The following is a 12,242-nucleotide window of genomic DNA, read 5'->3' on the forward strand; positions in this document are numbered from 1 at the left end:
CTGAGTGTTTCTCACATCACAATAGACATATATAGAGAGATTTAAAAACAACAAGATTGGCATTCTATTAAGTCATAAAAAGGAACAATTAGGCAAATTTCTGGAAAACCTAAGAAGTAGAAGAGGACAGAATAAGAGTAAGATGTAATTAAACACTTCAGACATTTTAGGACAGAAAAACATTCATGAGAAGGTCATGGTTGAGTCATTTTCCTGCAGCTTTCAGAACAATCTGACTTCATTTACTTGACTGCTGTGTAGGGTTAAAAGAGAAAGGCAATGAAGGGTTAGGAGATGTTTAGTTGGAATCACCATGTCCACAATTCACAGCTTTGGAGGACCACATATACCTGCTCCAGTAAGTCAAGTTAATATCCAGCAGATCCCAAGGCAGGGGTATCTGGGCACATCAGTGACAACATGTACATATAACATATCCAGAACCATCTGTGAGGGCCAAGGGAGTGAATCTAAATTTCTATACCCATTACGTTCATTTGCTCCATTGAGACCCATTCAAATGTTACTTATAAGGGTTTATGTTCTTAGCCCAATGGTACATGAGTTAATGGCTGAAATAATTTGGTTGACTAGATTTGCCTACTCATTCTTCAATGCCTAATCTAATTCTTTAGGCAAGGAGTTGGTCATCTTTCAGGACATAACTTGTATCATTACCAATTTTATTACTTTCTCCTAAGGATTTATCTGGTGATGGTGGCACCTTAAACTAAGGCTCAATTTTTAAATTTAACTTAGTTGAGAGGTTTTACAGGCCATGGACAAGCAATAATGGGATGAACGAGAGGGGCTCAGAGGAGCTATGTTCATAGTACGCTGCAAGGAGCATTAATGGGAAGGCAAGGGGGCCCTCAAATCTATTCCTCTCCCTATGGCTTGTTGCCCTGATTCTTTTACTAATTTCTTTTTACTTTTTATTGAATTTATTGGGATGACATGGGTTAATAAAGTTTTATAAGATTTCAGATGTATAATTCTGTAATTGCATTGTGTGTTTACCAGTCCAAGTCATGAACCTTTTACTATTATAAACTTGCAGATGTTATTCTACCCTACTGTTGAGTGCTGATAGTGGACAGAGCAGACATTTTTATTTTTATTGCCTTTGTTATTTGTTTTTATAAGAGCTAAACTTTGGCTCTTTGGTGACTCTAGTGTGATAAGAAGCATGTTGATTTCTCTCTGGAAAACACTTTTTGACTTACAGGAACTCTGTTTACTATAGCCATTACCTTTTATTTATGTTTGTCAGTCGCTGGGCAGCTAACTAGACTGTGGCATATGGATCCCCGAAGGCAAAGAGAAAGACTGCAACTGCTGTTTGCTGCCTGCAAAGAAGTTCATATTTATGATTTCCCTTATCCCACATTGTGAGTTTAAATGTGGCAATTTTCAAGCTGGGAAAACAATTTCCATTAACAGATCCCGGAAATGCACTAATGGACTCTGGGCTTGATAGCACACAAAGGGTATCAATTGGCCATGAACTTTTTCCTCAGAGAGGTTCAATGTGGGAATATACAGCCACTCCTGAGGCTTCACGACCCTTCCTTCTCCCCCACCTTCCCACTGTAAGAGAATATAGCGAGAAAAACTCATAGTAGGAGAGGGAAGGATATAAGGGCAGGGATAAAGGGGTAAGGAGCATTGGAAGGGAGAAGAAAGGCTGGATTACAAAGTTCTTAATTCTGATTTTTGCTGTGAGTTGTCAAACCACTTTTCTGTTAAAATTAAATCTCTAGTGTTTGCTCCTCTCAGACACAAGATACAGTTTGAGGCCAATAGTGTGAAGCGGTGTTTGGAGAAAGTGGGTAATCCTCATGGAATAAGCCCCACAACAATGTGGGAAAAGTTTATGTATGTCTTATATTGGCAGGATCACAATCTCATTAGATAAAAAAAGGGGGCTGCCTGAAAGGCATTTAATTAAATTTTACCTCAAGCTATCCCCCTTCCTCGGTGATCCTCTGAACTTGAACTCTGATCCCTTATGCTATAATATTCTAGTTGATTGCTGTGTTGGCTGGGTCTCCATAAAGAGATTGTCAGTTCCCCAGAGCATTGATCATGGTTTCTGTATTTTCTGATTACTCCAAATAACATTTAGTGTAAGATATTCCATGCAGTATAAGAGCTTGGAAAGTACTTTATTTTTTTTTTTAAATGAATGAACCAAATCTAAATGCAATATCACTGTAGGTTTCTCTAACTCAGCTATTTGGCAAGCTTACCATAATGAAAAATAATGAAAAAGGACCAGAAAGTGTGAAATTGTAGGATGATAGTTATAGATAACAGTTATTTCACTGAGGGCTTATTATGGGGCAGGAATCATATTAAGTACTATGCAAGCTTTATTTCATTTAATCCTCACAATCTGATTTGGTTGTCTTGTTGTTACTTTTTCCATTCTAAAGACAAATATAAACCTTGACTGAGGTTCTATTCTACATCTGTGTGATTGAAGCCAGTCCACATAACCCCTTTGGAAAGACAAGGCACTGTGTGCATTAACATATCCTCTCTAGTGCTCACTTAGGCCCTTCGCTTCCATTCACTCAGTCCTTTAAAAAAACTTACTTTGTCTTTACTATTAATAAAAGCCAATTTGGATAGAAAACAAACAAAAGAAACTGACTTTGCATCCAGCAAGGATCTCTATTCTTCAAGCCCACAGCTAAGGCAGCAAATGAGCAAAGTCTTATAGGCCATTTTATAAGATACTAATTTTGCAGTTTGACTATAAGGAAGGGCCCAAAGCAGTTTTTGTTGTTGTTAATCCTCTCCCTTGGATATTTTCTCATTGATTTTTAGAAAGCATGGAAGGGGGAGGGAGAGACACAGAGAAAGAAACATCAATGAGAGACACATTGGGTGGGTTGCCTCCCATATGAGCCTCCACTGAGCAAAACTGGCTAGGGCCCGCCCGCCCTCCCTCCCTCCCTCCCTCCCTTCCTCCCTTCCTCCTTCCCATCCTCCCTCCCTCTCTCCCTCTCTCCTTCCCTTCCTCCCATTCTCTCTCTTTCTCTTTGAAGAAAAAAATGATGGTTCTAGAAAAATGGCAACCTGGGCCTATTCTGGTTCTGACAAAGTGCCCTATAGATACGTACCCTCTGGAAGATTCACTGTTTTCGAAGCCAGCTTCTGTTCCAGCTGCCTGCAGTGTGAGGATCAAATGAGGTGATCGATGTGAAAGTGCTTTGAGGTTAAACTCTGGACAGTTGCAGGTGACTAGATTGGAAGCACCACTGAAGCCACACCTCTGTGTTGGCAAATGCCCTACCAGGCACACTTTGTCACTTCATGCAACCCTATGCATTTAACAAGCTCTAATATGTGTTGTTCTCTACAAGTTCCCATGTAATGACCCAGGCAGAATGGATGAGGGCTTCCTTTCTGTCCCACCATACTTGCATGCCCTGTAACAGCAAACTCATCACTCCATTAACCATCGTCAGCTCCTCCTACCAGAGAGCTTTTTGGTGGCAGGGACCCTTTTGCCAGCACCATAGGTAACACTGTAGCTGCTTGATCAGTGCTGTTGATTGAAGGAATGTACAACAGGGGTTACTTGATCTCCCAGAAATTGCACACTAGTTTTACATATATGATCACATTTTTGGCCCTGTAACTTTCTTTGGGCCTAAGATCCCTGATAGAACTGAATAGGGATCTGAAGTCTGGCTCCTCCAACAGGCATTCTACAGACAGAAAGCATTCCAGAGGCACCTTTGATTCCCAGCCCGGCCCATACTGTGAGAAGCAGGTGTCAGCAGTTCATTTGCAACCCCATCTGATCCTGTAATGTAAAACCTTTTGCCAGCAACAGCAGGCACATGGGTTTGTGTCTGACACCTTGGAGGTGCTTGACAAAAGATAATGGAGAGAATGAATGAAATTTGCCCCACAGTTAACGCAGGGAGTAAAAACAACATTCAGGACAGAGCCAGCCCGCTGGTTTCAGCTCAGCTACCTCTGGTTCATGAAAGGAAGAAAAGCTGGGCCAATTCTATAGACTGGGCACCAAAAAGCAGATGCCAGTGTGAACAGGATGCTGGGCAGGCCAGCAGCACCATTATTTTCTTGTGGATTTAAAAATACACAGGGTCATAATGTTGGAGAATTATCTCCTCTAGTGGTAGAGACTGGCTCCTGAGGAAGACAAAGAAGCTCCCAGGCCTTCCACCCCACGTGAACTTGTCTCTAGGTTGCACTGTCCTTCCTTCCCTTTTTCTCTACCATCTCTAGCCCCTCAACAATTGCTTCAGTAGCTCCACTTGTTTCTGGATTATTTTCTAATGGAATTCCACAAGAGATTTTGTTTGATAGAATGATTCCCTGCTGAAAATAGCAATAACAAGATTGAAAAAGGATACATGAATTCTTTTCACTTTATCTGTATGTCTACTATTTCTTAGACCTGAAACACCTTTCTCCGTATCTTTCTTATATTCTCCCCACTAGTTTAAGGCCCTGCTCAGGACTGCTGCTTCCTCCTGGAGGCCTTCCTAGAACTCATATCCCAGGGAAAGGCAAAATATTAATCAAATTTGCATGGTTGTCCTACTTTGCCTTGCTTATCTATTTATTGATATATGATTTGTCTATCTTTATGGACTTCTTTGTATTAGTGTTAGTTGTTACTAGCTTATGTCTTTTTTTTTTTCTTCTATCTTAACCACTACTCAACAATTTAAATAGTTTATACAAAAATTGAGATTTCTAGTTTATTTTGAAAAATGGAAAGGTCTGGCAATTTGCCCAGTGGTGATATTAGACCAGATTGAGTGAAGGCTTCCCTTTTAGACAGGCATGCATTCTTGTTTATTGAGTCCCCATCCTTTCCTATCATCTCCCAGAGACTGGGAAGATTTCCATTTATAGTATAGTGTAGTGAATAGCATAGGCTCTGAAGCTGGACTCCTTGGGTTCAAATTCTGGCTCTGCCATTTACTAGCTGTGTGACCTTTGACAATTTATTTAACCTCTCTGTGTCACTGATTCATTATCTATAAAATGAGGTTTTAATAGTACCTACTTCATTAGGTTCTTGTGAGTATTACATGAATTAGGGAATGCATACAAGGACTTAGGAAACTTCTATAACAAGTTTTCTATAAATATTAACTACAGTTATTATTTATCATAGTGTTTGCACTGTGGTTTTGTTGCTTAGAGTACAGAAGTATTACCTGTACTCATGACTCTTAAAAATGAAGAAACCACAAAGGGGTTTGCTCCTGGTCCACTTCCTCATTTTCTCTACCTGGGGGCACTTTAAATTTTAGTCCCTGTCTTAGATGATGAATCTTGGGAGTACCAAAGTCCTAATTTACTTGTCTTTGCTTTTCTTAAGAGTACTCACTTTGTACTATGCTTAAAATGTTGGTAGAATTAAATTGCAGAATCAAGGTCATATACTTACATGCTGCCTTTCGGATGTTCACTAATAATGACCAGAGAGAACACAAGTTAAGAGTCAGTTGTTTTGTGTTATATTATGTTATATACAGTAAGACTCATCTTTTCTGGTTCTCAAATGAGGCTAGATTTGCCTGTATCCTTAGGAGATACTAGTCACACTGACCAGACACATCAACTGATTTGGTAACATGCTCAGAAAGGTGCCATATATGTGGAAGGTGGTGGGGTAGAATCAGTCCATGGGACAAACAGTGAATAGCAGTTTCCTACATGCTAAATATTCTGTCAGGTTCTAGGGACAGCTGGCCCTTGCTTCACTGAGCTGTACCTTGAAATATACGTTGATCAAAAAAGGAACCAGTAAGAGGAAAGATATGGGAGTGGGAAAAAGTTGGGGTGTTTGTGGGCCACAAGGAGACTGCTTTGACTAGTGCTATGGACTTTTAAATTTTCTCTAAGAGGAGTAAGTTTCATTCCCATGGGAATAGAAAATGTGGTTGAGATGTCATTATGCTCTTTTTCCACTAGACTAGATACTTGTGTTGAGGAAAGATGAACGGTACCCGTAAATTTCCCTGTCTGGGGTGTGTGTGTTTTTATGCTCTGCTGGTTTACCACCTCCATCTGTTTTGGAGCAAGCTGGTGTCTTAGGTTAGGGATTTACCTGGGCTTTTGCACCCTTTCCTCCTGAAGAAGAGTATGGTTAGATCTGATTTTCAAGCTATGATCTCAGCCCATAGAGGTGTTCATAATATGTTGGAGTAGATAGGCCAGAATTTCTGTGCAGGGGCTCAACTCAGGGCTACCCCTGCCCTCTGCCTTTCTGCCTGCCCTCAGAGATCAGGCTTCACTTTCATCCATGTGGATGGAAGCAATGGGGCGATTAGCTGAGCATTTGGGGTACCTAGGATAAAAGGGAATAAAACTGCCAAAACTGGTTTGGCTCAGTGGATAGAGCGTCACCCTGCAGACTGAAAGGTCCCAGGTTCGATTCCGGTCAAGAGCATGTGCCTTGGTTGCGGGCATATCCCCGGTGGGGGGAGTGCAGAAGGCAGCTGATCGATGATTCTCTCTCATCGATGTTTCTAGCTCTCTATCCTTCTCTCTTCCTCTCTGTTAAAAATCAATACAATATATATTAAAAAGAAGGAATAAAACTGCACATTTGAACATTTCAGTCTCTTGGTGTTCTGAAGTGTCCACCTTATTGCAATGAAAAAAGCCCAAAGTGGTTTGGCCAGAGAAGGTAATCACCACATAGTTGGGTGAGAGCCTCAAATTAACAGACTATATGGCCAGCCCTGAGGGGAAGCAGAAAGGGAAAGGATTGGTGGGGAAGGGATGGGAGTTAATATTTAAGAACTGCTTCTACACATGAGCTCTTCATAAGTGATTTTATTTATTCCCAAGACCACCCTGTGAAGCTTGTTGCAGGATCCCCATTTGGAAGATGAGAAAACTAAGCCTCAGAAAGAGTATAGCAATGGTTAGCATTTTTTAGTCGCTTTAGTATGTGTGAGGCACTTTGCTGAGTGCTTCATATGATCTCATTTAATCATTTAACAACCACCCAAGTAAATGCTAGTGTTACCTCCAGTTGTTATATTTGGGGAAACTAAGGCCTAAAACGAAGTTACTTGTCTCAGTCACTTTTATCATTAACTTGCAGAGATGAAATTGATTCTCAGCCCTGACTTCAAGGTCCTAACTATCAGTCTATGGTCCATATGGCTACTTGCTACTTTCCCAAGATCACATGATTGTAAATGTGGGGGGGCAGGTTAAATGAGTGTCTATCAACATCAAAGCACATTTGCTTCCCAATACATGCCCAAGTCATTGGCAGAGCTGAAATAGGTACTTTTCTGGTCTGCCTTTATAGTAGAGCAGCTGCTTTCTTAGAAGAAGGAAAATAAAGTTGCAGATAAGAGTAGAGGAAAAAAAAAGATTCTATATTTGACAGCAACAGCTTCTTAAAAGAAAGCAATATACAATTTGTATATCAGCGGCAGAAAGCAGTGCTTTTTCAGGCAAACCAGAACCTGCACTGGGCAGCTGTTCTTGCTGTGTGGTAAAGGCCATTCATTTCCCATGTGGTTTACCTTCCTAGATTCATTCTTGCTCTGGCCTCCTCCACCTCCTTCTCCTTTTTCCCCTCCTACTCTCCCCCTCCCCCTTCTTCTTTTTCTCTGTCACTCTTTAATGTGTTGCTCTTCTGTTCGTAAGTTCCTCAAAGAGGAATGATAACAACAGAGCCCTAATGGGACTAATTGTCTTTGCAATTTCACCAGGTTCCTCCAAAATAAATCTGCTTCTCTCTTTTTCTGCTTCTCTCTCTTTTATTTCTCTCTCCTGTCATCCCCCCTCTTCCTTTCTTTCCAGCTCTTCTGAGGATGCAGGCAAATCTAGCCTCACTGCTCAGAAGGCTTTGCCTCTCTGATCAGGCCCAACCTTGGTCATAAGGTTCATGGGGTTACCATGACAACAAGCATCCCTGGCTACCCATCAGGATGCAAGGACCAATTGAAAAGAACTGTCATTTTCCTGGGACATACTGCATTTATTCTCAGCTGTGTGCCCTGAACCAGTACCATACTATGGGATAGGGAAGGAGAGAAAGAAATATCAGGGTTTTTATATATTTTTAGTGTGTTCTCTGTGGGGAAGGACCACAAATTGTTCTCAGAAACAGACATTTTGTTTCTACTGCTGCTATTGTGGGGGGCTGGGGAAGGGGCTCATGTGCATTTCTGATGAACACAATTGGTTTTCACAAAGAAGAAAAAATGAGTTATTTGGCTCAAAAGTGAGTTTTGGTAGGTCTAATGGAAGGAGGATGGGATGGCAGGTTATCATTGAGTACCCTCTGTGACAAGCACTTTATGCTATTTTTTAAAAACTCAATTCGACTACAGTGAGTTACTATTATTTCAATTTTACAGAAAAGAAAACAGAGGTTTATAAAGTTACACTGGCTTATCAAACAAGGGCAAACTTGGTGGAATAATGGCCCTTGAACTCGAATTAAGGTTGTTTGACTCTAAATGATAACCTCATTTTGACACCATTCAATACAGTTTCCCTATTACACTCCCATCCTACTGGATCAGTTTATACCTGATCAGTTTTAGGGAAGAGCATAAAAGTATCAGAATGCTCACATAACAGACTTTCCCAAACTACTGTCTTAAAGGCTGTGACTGGTGACAAACAGAGCCACTTATGCCATCTGTCCTCATCCTGTTATGGCCTGTTGTAACCACATTCATTATCTCCTACAAAAAGACCACAACAGATTTCTAAATACCCTCCCTGCCTGTGTTCCTCCCCTCTCTGATTCTTGTTGCAAACCACTGCCAAGTTAATCTTCAGGAGCCTGTCTGATCATATTCCCTGTAAGTCAATGGCCTTCAGTGACCCCTACTGACATCAAATCAAACATACAGAGACATTCACAGTTTGACCACAGCCAATCACTCTTACTTATTAGTACCTTCTCTAGTTAAAGAGAAGCTCTCGTGGTCCCTGAAAACAAGCAGTATGTTTGCCCATTTCTGTGTTTACTTTTCTCCATCCCTTCCATCTGGAAGACACGCTCCCTGCTTCTCATCTATCACAATTCTTTGGGGCCTATCATGGATGTTACCCCTGCCATAAAATCTTTGCAAATCCTCCCTCTCAAATGTTGGCTCTCTTCCTCTTGCATATTTCTGACTGTTACAGCATTGGGTAGAATAATAGGTATCTATGTAATTCTTCTCATGAACTGTACTTGCTTATACATCATTTAGGAGTGGGGATTGCACCTCTGTCACCATGGTTGCCTACGTATTGTGCATGATGCTTTGTGTGGAGAAGGATTCAGAAGAATCTATGAAGCTGAGGCAGCGGTTCTCAGACCCTCCTGGGTGCCCATCACCCATTAAGCTACAGGATCAGACTGCACTGTGCTTCTGTCCTCTTGGCCCATACGTCTGGCATGGATAAGACATGTGACAGAAGACAAATATGTCATGATCATAGAGACCAGAGAAGATTCCATGTAACACAGTCACAGTTAAAGACCACACTTGGACCAATGTCTTGCTTAGGGCATAACTCTTAGCAAACCCATGAAATTCTTGGTAGGTGGTTTGTGAAGGGGAATCCTTATTTGAGATTTTCACTTAGGTTCATCTGGTGTGGATTCCTTGGGTTGGAATGAGAAAACCCATGCCCCCATAGTTAGGAAGTTTGAACACACTGTCTCTAACTGAAGGGAGTATACATCATCATCATCTTAAAAAAGGCTTCAGTTCAGACCAGCAGATAAATTTAGTTGCCAAAAAAAACCAAAAAAAAACAAAACAGGGGCCAATAGATTGTAATTAGTGGATTTACCAATTGCTTTTCCCTAGTGACCGGCATTGGCTGCGTAGGTCTTTATCCACAACATAAGGACTTGGAAACATAACTTAGCCCCTTGCCCAACCCCAAACATGCAGTGACAGCCAACAAACAGCATCTGTTTCAAAGAAACACCACCTGTCCAAATGGGAAATCAAGCACCGGACCACCTCGCTTCATCAGAGTATTTGTTTCCAGAGCAGAAGAGACAACCCCCGCTTCTCATAAAACAACACTCCATTCTGTCACTAATAGCCTTTTAACATTCTGTAGGGACCATGGCCTGGCTTCTGCCAAGTAGATTTGGCAAGTTTTAGAGGAACATTTGGGTTTTATACATCAGCATTCTGACCTTCTGATGGGGAGATGCTGGGTAATCTTCCTTAGAGGAATGCGGAGCTTGTTCTGGGCAGGAAGGAAGGAGTAAATGCCCCACAGGTGTGTGTGTGCATGGGCTGTGGGGTCATTTGGCTTTATGAAGAGTAAGTGGTGGAGGAGGACTGCCAGGAAGGTGCCTTTTTTTCTTTTTGATTTGGGTAGTATGGACATTTATTATTATTATTTTGTTTTTACATTTAAAAATTAAATTCATTGGAGTGACATTGATTAATAAAATTATATAAGTTTCAAGAGTGCACTTTCATAGTATATAATCTGTATATTGTATTCTGTTTTCACTACCCCAAGTCAAGTCTCATTTCATCACCATTTATTCTCCCTTTACCCAATTTTACCTCCCCAACCCTCCTTTTTATATGTTAATCACCATACTGTTATCTGTGTCTATGAATTTTTTCTTTTCTTTTTCTTAATCTCCTCACCTATTTTACCCAGCCCCTCAGCAGCTCTCCCCCCTTGACAGATGTCAGTCTGCTCTCTTATTTATGAGTCTGTTTCTATATTTTGTTGGTAGTTAATTTTGTTCATTAGTTTGCATATATAAGTGAAATCATATTGTATTTGTCTTTCTCTGACTAGCTTATTTCACTTAACATAATACTCTCTAGGTCCACCCATGCTGTTGCAAAAGTTAAGATTTCCTTGCTCTTTTATGACCAAGTAGTATTTCATTGTGTAAATGTACCATAGCATTTCTGTTGATGGCACTTGGGCTGCTGCCAATCTTGGCTATTGTAAATAACACTGCAGTGAACATAGGTGTGCATATATTCTTTTGAATTCGTGTTTTGTGTTTCTTCAGATATAATTGCCAGAAGTAGAATTGCTGGGTCATAAGGCAGTTCCATTTTTAATTTTTTGAGATAACTCCAGACTGCTTTCCACAGTAGCTGCACGAATCTACCTTCCCACCAATAGTACACAAGGGTTCCCTTTTCTCCACATCCTTGCCAAAACTTGTTGTTTATTTATTTATTTATTTATGATAGCCATCCTGGCAGGTGTGTGGTGATATATCTCATTGTGGTTTTAATTTGTATTCCTCTGATGATTAGTTGTGCATTATTCATATGTTTATTGGCCATCTATAAGGTGTTTTTTTTTGTTTTGTTTTGTTTTTTCTTAGAAGTGTCTATTCAGGTCCTTTGCCCATTTTTTATTTGGATTTTTTTTGGTGTTGAGTTTTATAAGTTCTTTATAAATTTTGAATATGAGCCTCTTATCATATGTATAATTGGTGAATATGTTCTCCCATTCAGTGGGTTGTCTTTTCATTTTGTCGATGGTTTCCTCTGCAAAATCTTTTTAGTTTGATGTAATCCCATTTGTTTATATTTTTTGTTTTCCTTTCCTGGGTGAAATATCAGAAAAAAATATTGCTACAAGAAATGTCCAAGATTTTACTGCCTATGTTTTTTTTCTAGGATTTAAAAAATAATAATTTTGAGTTTAACATTAAGTCTTTAATCCATTTTAGGTTTATTTTTATGTATGGTGTAAGAAGGTGGTCTAATTTCCTTTTTTTGCATGTATCTGTCCAATTTTCCAAACACCATTTATTGAATAAATTATCTTTACTTCACTATATATTCTTGCCTCCTTTGTCAAATATTAATTGACCATAAAGGCATTGGTTTATTTCTTGGCTCTATTCTGTTTATAATGCCAGTATGATGCTGTTTTGATTGTAGTATATTTTGATATCAAGTAGCAAGAGTCTTCCACTTTGTTATTCTTTCTCTAGGTTGCTGTATCTTCTTTAATTTCTTTCTCAGTGTCTTATAATTTTCTGAGTATAGGTCTTTTATATCCTTGGTTAAATTGATTCCTAGGTATTTTCTTTTATTTGATACAATTGCAAATGGGATTTTTTTTCTTCGTTTCCTTATAATAGTTCATTATTGGTGTATAGAAATACAACTGATTTCTGGTTATTAACTTTGTTTCCTTCTACTTTACTAAATTCATTGATCAGTTCTAGTAGATTTTGTTGGGACTTTTAGATTCATCTA

The 12,242-nt window shown here is 39.8% G+C and overlaps 1 protein-coding gene across 4 annotated transcripts in view; it reads right to left on the reverse strand.

Moving 5' to 3' along the window:
• GRIA1 (glutamate ionotropic receptor AMPA type subunit 1) overlaps positions 1–12,242 on the reverse strand; it is a 270,354-nt gene that overhangs the window by 17,763 nt on the left and 240,349 nt on the right. The window lies entirely within an intron of this gene.

The sequence above is a fragment of the Pipistrellus kuhlii genome, unplaced genomic scaffold (genome assembly GCF_014108245.1).
Source record: "Pipistrellus kuhlii isolate mPipKuh1 unplaced genomic scaffold, mPipKuh1.p scaffold_m20_p_8, whole genome shotgun sequence".
NCBI classification, from domain to species: Eukaryota; Metazoa; Chordata; class Mammalia; order Chiroptera; family Vespertilionidae; genus Pipistrellus; species Pipistrellus kuhlii.